Source organism: Octodon degus, unplaced genomic scaffold, assembly GCF_000260255.1.
Source record: "Octodon degus isolate 3935 unplaced genomic scaffold, OctDeg1.0 scaffold00005, whole genome shotgun sequence".
Lineage (NCBI taxonomy): Eukaryota > Metazoa > Chordata > Mammalia > Rodentia > Octodontidae > Octodon > Octodon degus.
The window spans coordinates 10,120,367-10,125,916 of record NW_004524581.1 but is presented as its reverse complement, the minus strand read 5'-3'; the positions used below and the strand labels follow the sequence as shown (position 1 = coordinate 10,125,916).

Genomic DNA, 5,550 nt, shown 5'->3' with positions numbered 1-5,550 from the left:
ATAGTTTAACAAATAAATCTAGGTTTACTATTTTAAAAAAAAGGAAACTGTGTCCCCACCCATACTCAGCTAAAAGGCCAGCAGGCCTGGCTTGCGGGGGGGGGGGGGGGGGGGGTCAGCCAGGGCACTGAGGAGGGACCCAAGGGGGCCAGGGCTTGCTGCAACAGCCTAGCACAGAGGGAGGGACCTGACCACCCAAGGAGCAGTTACCTCACATGGCCACAGGCCCCTACGCAGGGTATCACTTTGGTCCCATCACATTTCTATATGGTCATCCACTCTGCTTGGAACCTAAGCATAAAAGTAGTTTTCCCTGAGTCTCGGAGCCTTCCTTTCTGATGTCTCTGGTGTCACACAAAACTTAAGTTAAATCAGCCTGCTATTTTGTCCTCCTATTAAGCTGGCACTTGTTATTAGACCTTCAGCCTCAGTCCTGTGACTGAGAGGGAGAGAGTGCACTCTTGTATCCATGGGCTCAGGGCTTCCATGCCCTCCCTCTACTCAGAGCTTCCCTTCCAGGCTGGTAAAACCCCCAGGAAAAAATTTAGTCCAAAGAATAATACATAATCTCCCGTGTCAGACACAAACCCATCTGCATTTGTTCCTGTCCTATAAGCCCTGCAAATGGCCACAAGCAGCTGCCGTGGTGGGGACCGGCCCAGGAGTCCAACGGCACCTGTACCTAGCAGCTCCAGCCCTGCAGCAGGACTCGGGCACCTCCAAGGGCAGAAGCTCTGAGCTGTTTCTCTGCACAGCTCCCAGAGGGGCCACAGTACCACATCTCCCAGGCAACGCCCACTCATTATCAAGTTCTAAACTCCTGACAGAGTTCTGTTTGAGTGCTGTTCTGGTAACACAAGAGTATGTCACCAAAACTGATGCGAGGAAAAGTAAAACGACCAAACAGACTGATAACACTTCAAAAAAATTGAAAAATGCATAAAAGATGTTTTGGCTGCATCCAGATGTCCCCCAGATCCTCACATGCCCAGAGAGGTGGCCTTTCTGGGGTAGCTGGATCTAGGGTGTGGGGGTATGGGCTAAGGCTGTGCAGCATCTGGATTTGTCCTCTCATTAAACAAGCATCGTTATGGGTGGGACTGAATGGATTCACTGAAGACAGCAGGCCTACCCGGGTGTGGGTAGCACCAATCAACAGTCCTGTCATCTGGACGGAATATAAAAGGACAGAAACAACAGAGGCCGCTTGCTGCTTTGCTGCCCCTGTCCCTGCCATGGACTGACTCTTCTCCGTGATGCCCCTGTGCCATGTTGCTCTGTCTCGGAACCAATTTGCAGATGGACAGAAACCTCCACAAACTGTGAGCTGAAATAAACCTTACTCCTTTATCTTGTAGGTTTCAGGTATTTCGTCTCACCGATGAGAAAAGTAACCAAGACAGACGTGTCCCTTCAAAATGCTCAGCCAGGAAGCTGAAGGCATTGCCTGCAGTGGGAAACATACCAATCTATCTGCTCACCACCTCAGCCGGGGAAGAAGATGCTAATTAAAGTGAAGACACTGACCGGAAAGGAGATGGACACTGACACTGAACCCACAGACAAGGTGAAGTGAATCAAGGAGCGCATGGAGGAAAGAGTGGGACTCGTGCCATGACAGCCGCAGCTCATCTCATCTATGGTGGCAAACAGATAAATGATGAGGTCACAGCTGCTGACTAGGAGATTCTAGGTGGGCCTGTCCTCCACCGGGCGTGGGCTCTGAGAGGAGGAGGTGGTCCTGGGCCATGATGAGTCTTCCTTCCTCTGTACCTCCTTACCCTGTCGCTCATAGTGAAGTATATATTCTGTCTGGCTGGGACACATGAGCCGTTGCCTCCTGTCTTGGCTGCCTAGTGTTGTATGTTTACTGGTGGGAGACTCTGAGGCCCCCAGGATGCAGTGCTCCTGGCCCAACAGGCCTTTGCTGGCTAGTGGGCTTGAGTTTGCAGTCCTGTGTGCTTCCTTCTCTTAAGGCTGTGTCTCTGATTGCCAATAAAATATTTCCTAGCCAAAACAAAAAGCTCAGCGAGGGCTGGCGAGATACCTCAGCAGACTAAGTGCCTACTTAGACAAGTGCAGAGACCACGGTTTGATCCCCAGGCCCATATGCCGCACTGGCCCTGCCCCCCGGGTGTGCTGAGCTGAGCCAGCACCTGAGTCCAGGTGTGGTGGCGCATGCCTGTAATCCCAGCACTGAGGAGGCTGAAAACAGGAGGATCACTACGAGTCCAAGCTGTATAGTGAGACCCTGTACCAAATACATTAAAAAAAAAAAAACTCAGTAAATTGTAAGAGTCTGATGAAACCTTCTAGCAAAAATAACCCGAGTTAATAAAAATGTTCCAAAATACTGAACGCAGAAAGCTACCTCACGTGTTTATGAGGCTACTAGACATTCGCAACAAAATTCAACAGGGTTGGGCCAGGGAGATAGCTCAGTAGAATAGGCACTTCCCTGGCAAGTGCAAGGGCCTGAGTTCAATCCCTGGTTCCACTAAAAAATAAAAAATTCAAGAGAGTGACAAATTCTGTTAAGACACATAAGTTTTTTTGTTTTTGCGGAACCAGGGATTGAACTCGGGTCCCTGTGCTGGTCAGGCAAACGCTTATTCCACTGAGCCATCTCCCCAGCCCCCTAATAAATAGAAGAGAAAAACATTTTTAATAGGAAGATTCAATATTGCAAAAATGGCAATTTTCTATTAGTCAATAAATTAAATACGATACCAACCAAAATACCAATGAAATTCTTTTAAAAAATAGTTGATGTATTGATTCTAAAATTTAGAAATGAAAATACATGAAAACAATCAAGAAACAAAAAATTAAAAGGAAGTAAGATAAGGAAGAAAGTGGGGAAGGAAAAAGAGGAATGAGAAAGAACGTGAACTTGAAAAGCAAAAAAATCAAGGGAAGAAGCCAGGGGTTATGGCACAGTCCTGCGCTGAGAAAGGTGGGTGCGTGGGGAGAGGGAGGGAGGGAGGGAGGGAGAGAGAGAGAGAGAGACGGAGACAGAGATAGACACAGAGACAGAGAGACAGAGACAGAGAGAGAGAGAGAGAGAGAGAGAGAGAGAGAGAGCAAGGCATGGTGGGATGTAGCCCCTGGCTTTGACCCCCCCCCATACTCAGGGAAAAACCAGTGCAAGAGGAGGAAGCATGTGGAGAGCGTGGCTCTGCACAGTGGGGAAAGCACAGCCAGCTGCGCTGAGCACGAGGGCCTGGCACATTGGCTGCTAAGTCCTCGAAGACTAAGGGTACCTCACTGTAGCTGTGATCAGGAACCAGCTCTCAGCTCAGGTCCACTTGCCTGCGGATGTCGGTTTCATTCCCAGAAGTGCTGTTACCTCCTGGCTGTGTGACAACTGAAGCCACTTCTGGCCTGGACTTGCATCCCCCAAGACTAGTTAAGGCCCTTGTGTCTGGTTCCTTCCCTCACCCAAATGCCTGGACTAAGTTCTCCTCCAGCCTGATTGGCCACCTGAGTCACGTGACCAGCTGTGGCCCTTGCCCCATGCCCCAGACAATGGAGGGCTGGCTGGTTCCGCCTTGTCCGTCTTCCCCAGGCTGGGAGGTCAGGGTGGCTAGTGGAAGGATGACTGATGTTGGGAGCGGTGGCGACCACCCATCTACTGTATACAGGCCCAGGATACAGTGGCCCCTACCAGAGGACAAACGCTGGGGACATGGGGTCACTCACCAACAAGATGGGTGATTACAGATCCACCTGGAAAGAAATAAATGATAGTCTCTCCCATGTCACTGACAAAAATTTACTCTAGATCAATTAAGGAATGAAATATAAAAGACAGGACTGTAAGGTTATTCCTAGGGAAGACACATGAAGCTCCAGGTGGGGGTGGGGGGAAGGCCTCTTCCAAAGACACCAAGTGTGTAACCATGACGACACCCTAACTGCAACTTCTCTGACAAAATAAAGTTGAGATGAAGTGAATTAGGAAAAGGAACTGTCCATCCATCCACCCATCCATGAAATAGACTGCAGTAAAATTTCACCCTAGTCACTTAAAAAAGACAATGTAAAGATAGGGTACAGTACAGCACCCCCAAAATGCCAGTTCTTGGAGGCTAAGGCAGGAAGGTCACATCAAGTTGGAGACCAGCTGGGCTACAAAGTAAGTTCAAGGCCAATGTGGACCACACTGTGAGGTCCTACGTCAAGAAACCAAAAATTTAAAAATAAAGTAAATAAATAGGTAAGTCAGTGAGAAAATAGGAAATAAAGTAAACCCAAGTGGCTGAGAAAGATATGAAATGATATTCCAAGCACACCGGTAACCTGGGAAAGTCACAGTAAGACAGAAATAAAACTTCTTTCCTTGCAGACTGACCACGATGTAAAAGCCTGGTGGTCGCTCCCCCCAAGGTGGCAGCGGAGAAACGGGTGCTGTCATTAACTGCTGGTGCTCGTCAGCAGTACGCGCTGCGGCAGCGCAGGCCGCGAGGCTGTGGTGGGCGGTGTGACAGGAACAGGAGAGGAGGTACAAAGTGAAACTTCAAAGCACAGAGGCATAGACGCCATGGCCCACGTGACTTCTGGGAAGCCAGCCGGTGTGGGTGTGAAGCGGACCCCAGAGACGCAGGGGTTTGCAGGCCAGAGTCAGAGAGCAGGAAGAACATGTGGATGCCTCAAAGTAATCACATCCACCTGTCCCCGCCCTAAATCACCCCAGCTCACTCCTTCTCCTGGAGGTGTAACATTTTTCTCCTCTGTTGCAGAAAATGGTCGAGAGGATTCCCAGTCAGGGTCAGCTTCTGGAGCCACTTCTGGGGGAAGCAAGAGCTCGGAGCCCTGGGAACCTGGCCCCCACCAGGCCTCAGTATGTCACTCGGGAAGTGGCATCACAGCAGTTATCTGCAGTCTTGCTGGAGGATTGCATGAGATGAAGATTACAGAGGAAGCCAAATATGGCGCCGGACCACGGAAGAACTCCACTAAGACACACAAGAAAATAAGCCACGCTCATGGATGTGGGAATAGGTCCATTCCAGGGTAGACGGAGGCACGCAGGTGTGGAGAGGACAGGCGGGGCAGCAGCATGTGTGTCAGATGGGATTTCGAAACTAACAATAAACGCAACACATGGGGTAAGCTGCTGCCACCTTCACAACCAAGAAAAAAGACAAACACCCAGAAGAAACATGCCAGCAGAGGATTCGAAGAAGAGAAAACACAAATGGCCAATAACAAGTCCAACCTCACTGAGGCTTTCCTAACCAAGAACTAGAAAATTAAACAAGTGTAAGATTTTTATGTGGACTCATGAAAGTATGAAGATTTTTATTTTCAATTTTTTGGAATTTTGTATTATTTCTACATTTCTTTAAGCAGTTTTTTTTGGGGGGAGGCAACATTTTGGGAATTTTCTCATTTTTCTTCGTTTTTATTTTTTCTCTCTTTGTTCTTTTCCTCTTTTGACTTCTCCTCCTCCACCTCTTCCTCTTCCTCCTCTTCTTCCCCTTGTTCTAGTTTCTATATTTTGCTATTTTTATTTCTTCTCTTTCATGGTCATTCTTTTCTGGGAGT

The 5,550-nt window shown here is 48.6% G+C and overlaps 1 pseudogene; it reads left to right on the top strand.

Annotated features, from left to right (window-relative positions):
* The first annotated feature begins 1,501 nt into the window (after positions 1 to 1,501).
* Positions 1,502 to 1,752, top strand: LOC105742648 (annotated as a pseudogene).
* Positions 1,753 to 5,550: the final 3,798 nt, after the last annotated feature.